Below are 12,830 nucleotides of genomic sequence, written 5' to 3' on the forward strand. Positions count from 1 at the left end.
TACCAAAAATAGATGCTCGCTACTTTACAGTTTTGTTTCGGCTTGGTCTAATCGTCTAGTCATAATCTGATCATGTGACCCATACTTCTTGCCAAACAGCGCGAATAATTTTTGCAGCATTTTTCAATTATCACAGGTGACCAACAGGCTTGTCATGTTTATCAGACGAGGATATGTACTCCTTCGAGCTAAGGTTAAAAAATTAAACGAATTTACACAGTAAGTTATAAGATATCAGTGCTAAAAGTGACAGCATTACAATGACGATGAAATAGACGTGTAAGAACAATAGACATGGTTTTATTGAATGCAAAAATATATTTGCGAAAATATTTCGACGAATGAGGTTGCATGAAAGTGTAACCAGAAGCCATCTCGTTCATCAACGTCTCATATGAGCTGTTTTGGAAAGAGATTCTAATCTACGGCGCTTTTGTGATGGCTGCGATTAACTGTTTGTCTTTGAGCTTTGAAGAGCTTTTAATCACATTTCCACATATTTTGCACCTACAACACAGCAGAGTAAGACATGGTGAATCTTTTGATACAAATAATTGTAATGTGAATTTTCTTGCAAGTTAACCTTTGAAAAATTAGTGGTTGCGAACTATTTGAAAATTAAATATGAATTAATTTAAACTTGAACTTTACTCGTCATAAAAGTATATAAATTTTTTTGAAATAATGTCTTTGCTAAGCGAAAATCTAATGCTAAATTGTATGTGAAATAAAATTTCAAGTTAATGATGATAGGGATACTTCATCAGTGCATTTTGATGACAATTGATTCTAATTGATGACAATCACAACTAGTAAAGAAATTTAGCTGAAATCTCGCACCAGCGAGTCAAAAAGTAGGAGCAAAAAACTACTAGTTAAAATCCAAGAGTCAATAACTCCTGGTAACTAGTATTAGGCTGATGTTCAGCGAAACTGATGAAATGGTGATATTTACTATAATAAGAGACGCATAAGTCCTTTCGACGTCACAGTTGAAAGTTAGGGAAGGGATTTATCATACAGAATTTCAACTTATGCCATTCGACTTAGCAGCCCGATAATCTAATACTGGGCTAACCCTCTGTTACCAACATCTCAGACTAGTAGTGCAAATACTAGTTCCTAATGCTTTATCAGGCCACCTGACGATATCTCACAGTGCAACAGACTATCAGTCAAGTAGTTATATAAAAATCTGAGTAAAGTGCGATTGTATACAAACTTACCTCGTCCGCCTTGAAAGTCTGATTGTTCAATTTGCGGACTCCATAAACTAAAAACAAGGTGTCTTTTATTTTTATTAGAGGCTGTTTAAAATTTGACAAGTTGCACTAAATGATTCTTAATTTTTAACCAAAAGTAAACAGTGTCAAAACTTTGTCTTACCATTCATGAAGTCATTGATAATTTTTATAAAAAAGAAAAACAGTAAAGAGCGCTCTCTCTCTATCTCCTCAAAATTGACCAATAAAGAGTAGAAAGTAACCTTTAAGAGAATTCCTTGCATAGGGTTCAATAAAATTACAGATAAGATTTGCGAAAAAAAATTATTCAAGCATAAGTCGATAAATAACACAAAAGAGGAAATCTACAGAAAACATCATCGAAGTGTAAACTACATAAACTGCATATTCAGTGTTTCTCAGTTCATTGTTTACCTGAAAGGCGATTAAAAATTTAATTTCAGCAAAATCGAAATGGCATTGTTTTTCAAACTGCATGATTCTTACTATACCTTCTTTAGCAATTTGTTAGATTTGTCACTGTGTCACTGTTTAATAAAATGATGAACTAGTTTATCCTATTCAAAGTAACAATCCGGTATCAAGCTTACTACTGCAAGAGGTGTCAGACAGAAAACCCATTTGTCATGAGTAATTGCCATCTCATAGGTGAGCCAATATAATTGCTTGGTCATAAAGTGATTCGCTTATTTTTTTTACATATAAACGCAAAGCACTATATATAACTGTACATCATCAAGAGATAGCTAGAATTTTATACGGACCATATATTTCTACCAAATACAATTTCCAGAAGCAGAAGGAAAAAGTTGGGCAGAAAAAGAAAAACAAAATTAATGGAAGATTACAAAGAGAGACTTCATTAAATTCAGAGCTCTAGTGTTTCATGCGTATGAGAAACAAGGAAAGAGTCGGCAAGATCTGATTAGCTTAAGGAAAAAAGCAAATCATATGCATATTAAAATTCTGCGTTGGCAATATTTTTCTGTTTTTAAACACCAACTGTTTATGCAACAGTCAAATTTCAGACATTGCCTCATATCGAACAAGAGGTCACAGGAACCAAGTATTGCTCAATGGGATAACTCATAAATCACGCACAAAGACTAAAGTATTTAGTTTCATGAAGTGCCACTATAGATTGATAAAAACTGTAATATGTACTGGCATTAATTAACTCAAAGAAATAACAGCTGAAGAATAATATCCATTGCATCACCAGATCTTCTGTTTACTAGGTTCAAGGGAATGTTTAAGGTACCCCTTTTGCAAAGAGCTTAATCATGAATTTTTATATCATATTCTAAATACCAAACTGTCTGGTTGTCTTAATACTATTATTTTTGCACTAATATTTACAACATAAAAGCTAAGCTGGTGTAATTTGAATCGGTGCCACGAAACTCTAAAGGTGCAAACACACTAGGCGATATTTAGTGCGATATCGCGCTGCGGGGTGCTAACCTGCGCTATAACTCGCTCAGCGAACTCATGCAGAGCGATAACAGTAGAAATTCTCTATCACAACTTCATTGCGTGCGAGATGCATTTTGATTGGTTGGTTTTTTTCTCAAAATACAATCCTATGGCTGGGAATTTGTTCGTATCTGTGACCATCACCGTACATCAACATCATTTTGCTATTTTATTATGATTGAAACATCATCAAAACGAACACTGATTCGTTCATAGATTTAACAAGAGCACACGCAGTCTTGTACAACACAACGCACAAAAATTACAAAAAAAACTAGTAGAAGCTAACATTTGGGAGTCAATCGTTGCGTAAGTTGACCATCTTGAGAATAGTAAAAATTTATTATATTGAAAATAAAAAATTACTATAAAGTAAACTATATGTAAAAATCAGAAAATATTGCTGGTAAAAGTACAGAAATCTTCTTTTTCTTATGTTTTCGTGTTGTGAACAATCCGTGAAAGTGAGATAGGTCTAATAAAAAAGCAGAAGTTGTTTACGCCGTTGCTTAGTAGGCGTCATATTGACTTGCATTTCTTTACAACTCCGAATAAACTAAGGATACAGAATTTTATTGGCAGCTTGTGAGTTTGTCCACATTATGATTTGCTGGAGAATCTCTCAAGTGTGTTTAGGCACATACCAGCGATATGTCCACAATCATCGTAACGCGCGCGATAAAATCGTCTAGCGTGTTTGGATATAACTGTAAATATGACTTTCTCCTTTCAGGCAGCTAAACAATGATATTTTTAAAGCTAAACAATGACACTGTTTAGATTGTATTGCTGAATTCTAATGCGTTTATTGTTTTAATGTTGTTTTCAAATACATATTTTAATGACAGCATCTTAGTTTTTGTTTTATTTACAACAAATCATATATACTATGAGTTTCAAGTTTTAATAGTTTTAATCAAGTTTAGTTCCAAGTTTTAATCATTTTTGTAGATTTTATGAAAAAGTATTATTGTTTTTATAATTTGCATTGTTTGTGATGTTTCATGTTATTTGATTGTCAGGATGTTTCAAAGTTAAAATCAATAAAACTTAATTGCGATTAAAACACTCAGAGGAAAGAATATATGCAATATGTCACTAGTTGTTACCACTGCTATAGTTAATATAGAGTGTTGCATTTAGTTTGCAGCATTACACATTATTAATCTGTTGGTCTCTTTGCAAATATAGATGTCATAATTAAAAATATTTTTGATCTGAGCATTTTAACCATTAACAAGTTATGTTGATTTTAATCTTGAAACATTGTAGAAGTCAGACCACCTCAAACATAAAAAATAACTGCAAGTAAGAAAAATATCAATACCTCTTGGTAAAATCAGCTACAACTTAGTAAAAGCTCATCTTCAAACAATGAATCCATTTAGTGATTTTTTTCTAAACACGGGATACAAATAAGTTATATGGCTAAATCTGTGAGAAAAACTTGTTATAGAGGTTGTAGTTGTTATGCCACTTTAACTGACTCATTTTCAGAAAGCCATATAAAAAGACTGTTGAGTTTGTGTAAACGTATCTGTCATAACATCTAAGCAGCACTGATGCATTATTTACCCGTTGATTTACGACATCAGTCAATAATAGTGATGGCTGTTGTGAGGACAGATGGCCATTCAGTGAATATAAAGTTTTTATCTGTAGAAATGCGAGTATGACTGATATCTCTCTGGCAATGGCTTCAAGTCAATGGCACTCAGTAGACACACCACCGATGTGACTCAATGCTTTTCAAGCGCTGGTGATTACGTCAATAAGTTTATGGTCTACCAATGATTGGTGAAGAAGCAGATAAACTGAGCAGTAGGTGCTTGCTGATAAGATAAGCAGAGGAGCGCAAACCAGGCTAAGTTTTATTGTTACTCTGTATCAGCACTAGTTAAGAGGGCAGAGCTAATGTCGGTCAATATGTATACTGAACGTTTTATGCATGTACCTACAACTACAAGAATCAGAAAAAACCATACCCTATTTTCTGAAGCTTTAATGTTTTATAAATGAGGGAAGAGATCAGCTTGACATAACCTGACCCTTCTGATTCTACAGAATATCACGTTAACAAGTTTTAAACCATGTAACGCTGCTTTGTCATTACTTACTAAATTTTCTTACGAAAAGAATATCACTTCTAAATTTTTCGGCAGCTACCAGCAATACTTATCTAGTTTTATTTATCTCCTATAAAAGAGATTTTGGTAAAAGGTCATATTTTTACCGAATTGTAGTAATAATTCAGTAGAAAGAATAATAGTAATAACTTGGTAAAAAATTCTCTTCGTTAGAGGTTAGGGAAAAAGATTACTTTCAAAAGGTTTTAAACTCACTATTTTTAGCTTGGTAGACCAAAGATCTAACACCCACACCAATTCACCACCCTCATATATCAGTTGTAACTGCCCTGATACCTATTCTTTGTGATTTCTCGGAACACTCAATTTCTCTCATGGCGCACTAACTGCCAGGGTACTAGTCGTTGTAGAATTAGATGTCTTGCTCTTTTGTTACAAGTCTGAATGTTATATTAAATAGCATCTAGTGTAATAATATTAGGATAATGGAAAACTCTTTAATGAGAAAAACTAGCGAAAAACTCTTCAAGATACAATAAAACTCTTAAAATGACTTCTTGATAAGATGAGCAGGAGGTATTCCCTATCAAAAAGCTGTTTCACATAAGCTTCACAATAAATTTAGTTTGATTAAAAATCTTATAGCAGCTCAATAGAGGCTGATCTGTGTTGCTTCCTTTTAGACTGTAGACTGCTCTGTTTGTAAGTATTTAATTTCGTCTGGTTTGCAATACTTGTGAAAGTAATTATAAAAATATTTTTTTCAAAAGAATTTCTACATACGTGTACTATGGCAGTTTGATGCATCACAAGAGATTGTCAGGTGTAATGACTACATCGTCAACCATTAGTTGGTTGGGTAAGGTGGTAGTGTCGGTCTACCAAGCCAGAGGTCGTGAGTTTGAACCTAACTGAAAGCTATCCTTTTTCCTAACCTGAACTATAGCTTTGGAAAAATAAACACGGCTGTTATTATTCAGACAAGTAAAAAGCCAAGTCAACATCTTCCAAAGTGTTTTGGGGTAAGTCAATGATAGGTTGCTGGGAGCTCAAGATGACCTCATAAGGCTAGAGCTCTCAATCCATAGATGGTGAATACTCTGAGATCTGCTCCAACCAAATTCCAAGGTCATTGTATGTAGTTAGACGTGTTGCCAGACATGCACTCACCTGTTCTCCACTGCTGAAGTCAGAGTTTAAATGTGTAATAGTTATAAAGCACCTAGCCCTTTAGATTAAGAACTAGTAGTAGGTCTAAAAGCTCTTAATAGTCTGGGGAATTGCCTATTTTGATACATCTGATGCATCAACCATACAGCACACACTTAAACCTGTATCTTATTAAAGTTATAGTTCTTTACCAATATATTGGCTGATGTGAATACTTGTGGTGGTCATAGCTTGCGAACAAGATTTCAATAGTAGTAGTTCTGGTCTTAAAACTTTACCAATTACATGTATTGAAGGACTTCTGAAATTCGTTCTTTTGAGTATAAACAGCAAAAAATAAGCTTTTTTCAAGCATTAGAAGCTTTACGTTTTTGTGACATTAAATCTACTAGAAATGCTACAAAAAGTCTGATTCAATATTTCAATATGTAGAAATGCAAGGTACATAAATGCTGAATGCTTCAAGTCAATAAATTTCTAATGAAGTCAATTGACAATAATAGTTTTAACAAAGTCTGCATCACTACTGACTTTCAGCTAGTTAAAACTCAGCTACTACTTTTAGTTTTGCTGCAATAGATGAGTGATGGAAAAAATAGTTTATAACTATTTCTGAGCAGCCAGGTTAGATTAATGAATTTGTTGCTTAACCCTTTTACTGTTGTATGCGAGTTTATGCAAATTCTATGATCGACTGTCATAGACGCCTTTTCCACAATTTACTGTTGGTGTGATAAGTGAGTTTTATTGATTCGTGACAACATAACCAACAAGCATTAGTAATTTTAAGGTGTTAGGAGTTTTGTCCAAATAATTCTCTAAAAAATTAGCCTATAACCCAAAAGCAACTTACAGTCTTTGAAAGAATAAAAAATGAACATTTTGTTCTGACAATCAAACTTTTTAGTTGTAATATGTCTTCTGCAAGCACCTCTCAGCAACCCTGCAGGACTAAGCACAAAACTTGGCAAAGGATGGAAGAGTTCCTTTATTCACCAAAGGCCAGCCAGCTAAAGATAGAGTCTCAATAAAAAAGACCTGACAGAAAGCATTGGCAAACCACTGTTGAAACCTGCCAATACATTCATGGTTATAGGAAGTGGGATATAATCGTGATTGCCTAGATCTTCACTGCACATGGTAACGAGAGAGAGAGAGAGAGAGAGAGAGAGAGAGAGAGAGAGAGAGAGAGAGGAAGAGGTAGAGAGAGAGAGGAAGAGGTAGAGAGAGAGATAAAAATAGAGAGAGATACATAGCAAAGAAGAGAAAGGGAGAGAGAGAGAGAAAGAGAGGAAGAGAGGAAGAGAGAGAGAGAGGGAGAGAGAGGGAGAAAGAGAAGAGAGAGAGAGTGGGAGAGAGAGTGGGAGAGAGAGTGGGAGAGATAAAGATAGAGAGAGAGGGAGAGAGAGAGGGGGAGAGAAGAAGAGAGGGGGGGAGGGAAAGGGAGAGAGAGAAGAGAGAGAGAGAGAGAGGGAGAGAGAATGGGAGAGAGAGTGGGAGAGAGAGTGGGAGAGAGAGTGGGAGAGAGAGTGGGAGAGAGAGGGAGAGAGAGAGGGGGAGAGAAAGAGAGAGGGAGAGAGAGAGAGGGAGAGAGGGAGAGAGGGAGAGAGCGAGAGAGGGAGAGAGGGAGAGAGGGAGAGAGGGAGAGAGAGAGAGGGATGGGGAGAGAAAGAGAGAGAGAGAGGGACAGAGAGATAGAGAGAGAAGGAGAGAAAGAAAGAGAGAGAGAAAAAGAGAGAGAGAGAGAGAGTGAGAGAGGGAGAGAGAGGGAGAGAGGGAGAGAGGGAGAGAGGGAGAGAGAGAAGGAGAGAGAGAAGGAGAGAGAGAGGGAGATAAATCACATTAAAGTCATCTCAAGGTTTTCAACACGCTGAGGCCAAAAAGCTTAGACTGAACGACTTTTGCGATGCTCAATTTTTCTCTGTCACGCATAACTGAGCCTCACTTTTGATTGGTTTACCTAACCGAAGATGCAATTTTCTCCGCATTGCGAAACAGTTTATTCAGTGACCGGTCAGGCTGGAGCAAAAAAAATCGTATGATAATAGAATAGGAAATAGATACAGCCCTATTAGTTTGTATATTCAAATCTTGCATGTCTAGCTATTCATTGTAAAATCTACTCGTGTTTGTTTCAATATACATGATGTGTGTGTGCGTGCGTTTGCGTGTGCGTCTGTGTGTGTGGTGTGCATGTGTGCATGTGTGCATGCGCATGCGTGTGTGTGTGTGTATGTGAATGCCCCAATCATGTAGTTTCACAAAAATTGTTACTTCAGATTTTGTCGCAAATTGAAACTTGTGAGCTACTTTCTTACTTGTGAGTCACTTTCTTTCCATCTGACAGACATAGATAGTATATGCCTAAAGATGAGCTCACACAAAATTTTAGTAAGTTTTATTGGAGAGTATATATATTTTTTATGTTGTTGATTGTTGTTGTTTTTTTCATGTGATCTGACTGTCAGAATGTTTCATGTGATCTGATTGTCAGGATGTTTCATGTGACCTGACTGTCAGGATGTTTCATGTGATCTGACTGTCAGGATGTTTCATGTGATCTGACTGTCAAGATGTTTCATGTGATCTGACTGTCAGGATGTTTCATGTGATCTGACTGTCAGCCATTTCATGTGATCTGACTGTCAGGATGTTTCATGTTATCTGACTGTCAGGATGTTTCATGTGATCTGACTGCCAGGATGTTTCGTATGATCTGATTGTCAGGATTTTTCGTGTGATCTGACTGTCAGGATGTTTCATGTGATCTGACTGTCAGGATGTTTCATGTGATCTGACTGTCAGGATGTTTTATGTGATCTGACTGTCAGGATGTTTCATGTGATCTGACTGTCAAGATGTTTCATGTGATCTGACTGTCAGGATGTTTCATGTGATCTGATTGTCAGGATGTTTCATGTGACCTGACTGTCAGGATGTTTCATGTGATCTGACTGTCAGGATCTTTCATGTAATCTGACTGTCAGGATGTTTCATGTGATCTGAATGTGATTCATGTGATTCAGCATCTACAAATCCTATGACTATTCTCTTAGTCAAAACACCATTGAAAAGATTCTCCTCGTTACATGATAAAGATCCAGTTGGTATATTGAAAGATTTTATGGTAACCCTTCTAATCGGATACAAAGCTGGCCTTAGATGTTTCTCTAAGTTTTCAATGTGTCTCATTTGAACTCCATCATTTACTTTAACTTTTCTTACGTAGAAAGAAGCATTAGTTATTTAAGTTTATATGATGAACCACTAGGAGCCATAAGAATTAGATTATTTGGGTTTTTTAACAGTGTAATTTTCAAGTTTACTCCATTCAGCAAATGTCTATTTTGTAAAAATATGTCAGAGTGCATTTTACCAATAATCTGAACTACTTTATTTTTTGCTGTTAATACTTTTCTCTTTTCCAAACCTAAATTAACTCCGTTAAGATATTCCATTTGCCCTGCTGTATCCTTCACAAACATTGACATTGTAAGTTGTGACATCTATAAGTTGTGAGAGAGTAAGGTTTCAATCATAGAAATATATGTAACATACCTCTAACCTTTGGTCTTCTAACAGATAGTAGTATAACGGATGATCCGAATTGATCAATCGATTCTCAGAGATATTTCTATAGAACGAATAGTTCGATTTACGATGCATTATCTCGTGAGATAAATTGAGAATGATTGGAATAAAAGACTTACGTATCAGGCCATATTGGTCTATCTCCGCCAGGACGTATACCTGGTCTTCTCATATCACGCTGAGGATTTCTATAGAACAAGAATTATAAATATCTGAACAAATAGTTCGATATACAAAAAGATATCTCATGTGATTAATTATTAATGATTAGAATAAAAACATTTACAGGATTGGTCTGCCTTTGCCTCTGCCTGTTTGGCTTCAAGCTTCAGGTCTACCTCTTCTATAGAACAAAAATTTATGCTTTGATATGTATCTGAACGAATAGTTCTATATACAATGCGTTATCTCATAAATAAAACACTTACACAATTTTGGGGATGAGTTGTTTTCCTCATCCTCAAACAATACCAGCACGGATGAGCGGAGGATTTCTGCAGAACAGGAATTTACGAGCTGATATGTATCTGTGATTCTATATACATAACGATATCTCAAGTGGTTAATCAATAATGATTAGAATAAAACACTTACGCTGGTGGTAGAAGGAATTCGGATCCTCGACCTATGCCTATAGCAGCTGAATGGCTCGATCTGAATGATGGAGTCACTATTGCTATAGGTTTAGGAGTTGTTAGCTCATTACCACGGGGTAGTCTTATGTTAGACACCATCGTAAGCATTATAATTGAAAAGGATATGACTGTTCGTATTTATATCTATTTTGTAAACCATAAAAAAAGCATTAGTGTACCGAATGGGTATGACAACCATGAGAACTTCCTATTTAAAGATGATAAAATAGTGTCTATACGAAATTGGTTTAGCCTAGTAACCAATGTTATTACACCTACATACCTGACACATCTTATTATTATGCAAATTATTGATATAGATTGAGATATAAAGATTGTTCACCGGTATACGACTAAATTTAAAGAGGATTCCTGTACAAATACAACACGAACTTATTGAAAATGCCTGTACAAAACCCTGGTAAACTTATCAAAAATGCATGTACAACATCCTGGTAAACTTATCGAAATGTCTGTACAAATTCCCTAGTAAACTTATCGAAAATGCCTGTAGAAATTCCCTAGTAAACTTATTGAAAAGTGGCTTACTATACTACTACTACGCACCACGATCTATTGTTTACAAATTTTTTTACAAATAATTAACCTCTGTCTCCACCTAATGGTCTCTCGCAGCTAACTGGACTGTAAATGGAGTAATGACTTTGACGGTAGATCCGTTAAAGCTAAGATAACCCTAGCAAATGCTTATGACATGCTATTTTACCGTCCGTCAAATAGATATTGTTGATAACTATCTCGGGGTGGTATATACAGGCAGTTTGTAAACATACCTAGAAACATTTAGTATGTCATCTTTTCAAATCCCCAAGATCTTGAGAACATGTGAGCTTTCAAGCATATAGTTTCAGGCTGGTCTGAGTTGGTTTATTAGAAAATATTTACTATAATAAGAGCAATGTATGTTTGTCCAAAGCCATAGTTACGGTTAGTAAAAGAGATTGCTTCAAACAAGGTTCAAACTCACCACTTCTGGCTTTGTAGACCGAGACCCTACCACCTACCCCTACAAATAATGGTTGGGGATGTATTATTGAGAAGGTCGAATTGGCCGGAAAGCTTGTGGTGAGTATAACTTTGGTTTACTGCTCATTTATCTTCAGAACCATTTATTTTGATGCGTACATGCTTCAAATCATTGACTCATAAAAAAAACATTTCTAGACCATTTAATTTTTTGACCATTTATTCTTTAGACCATTAATTTATTTGACCATTTGTTCTTTAGACCATTAAATCCTTTGACCATTTATTCTTTAGACTATTTATTCTTTAGATCATCTACTTTTTTGGCTATTTATTCTTTAGCCCATTTATTTAATTGGCTTTCTTTTTGGTTGGCAGATGATCTTGACTACTGTTTCAATAAAATGCTATCGTTATGATCTGGTCTAAAATTTTAATATACTAATATGAAAAACTGTGTTAATTTACCGTACTAACAATCCGGTCGATTGCAATCTCAAGATCGCAAACACCAATAAAACTTTCACGATTTATATTTGGGAAGATTTCTCAGTGTATTTCATTACTATACTTGATAAGTTGGGCTTCTGAGGAAACAATTAGGATGAAGAGAATCAGCTTGATAAAACCTGGATGTACAGTGTCTTCTGTAAATCATATGATTCACCAAAGAAACTCTAAATCATATGATTACAGAAGACATTGTAAATCATATCACTTACAATAAACACTGTAAATCATATGATTTAGAGCATGTTTTGAAAAACATTTGATTTGAAAAAGACACTGGATTTAGGACTTAATTGGAGTTAGAGTCATCTACGGTTATGTCATCTTGAGTCATCAAGTGGGTAATCATCATAGGTAAAACCTTCTACAACTATGAATAATTCTAAGCCAGTTTTTATGATGTTATAAGAAAGGTTTTGCTAACAGACTTGCTTTTGATGGTGCAGTTGTGATGCAATTATGTTCCTTGCCAGTTGTCTTTTCAGACAACACAATTTTAAAGAAGTTGCTACTTATGTAAAATAAACAGCTGAATACATGTTGTCAAGATCAGATATTTGGAGACCTTGGTTAACATAAAGGCTCTAAATCCTATGTCTTGTTAGCGATTAGCTGAGCTTGATTTACCAAATTCAAGTGAAACATTCCCATTACCATATAGGAAATAAGCAATCAGAGCCTACGCTGTGCAAGATTTCATTCCCTTGTGAATGGAAATTACTAATACTAAAAATTAATCAGCGGTAAAGATTTCATCAAGTATGATGAGTCGATTGGAGCTGATTTTAAAGTGACTTCCTCAACTTGGAGTACAACACGCAGAAAGAATTTTACCAATTCGCTATGATTAGGTATTTGGTTGAATCACGACTCTTGTTAAAAAGAAGTGGCAAAAGATGAGACACTTAGCATGCCATTCACTTGAACACAGTTTTTATCTGTTGATGGAAATTGATGAAAACTAAACACTAAACATATCATGCTGAAAGGTTTAGTGTAGAAAGTGTAATCATCCGCAACAACGCCAAAGCTGAATTCTTAGCGCTTGCTATCTGTAGCGGTCATGCTTCTACAGTGAACACTGAAAAACTAAAGAAACCTTGTAAACTTCAATAACCCTTTTGTAAAAG

This window comes from Watersipora subatra, chromosome 8, assembly GCF_963576615.1.
Source record: "Watersipora subatra chromosome 8, tzWatSuba1.1, whole genome shotgun sequence".
Classification (NCBI taxonomy): Eukaryota; Metazoa; Bryozoa; class Gymnolaemata; order Cheilostomatida; family Watersiporidae; genus Watersipora; species Watersipora subatra.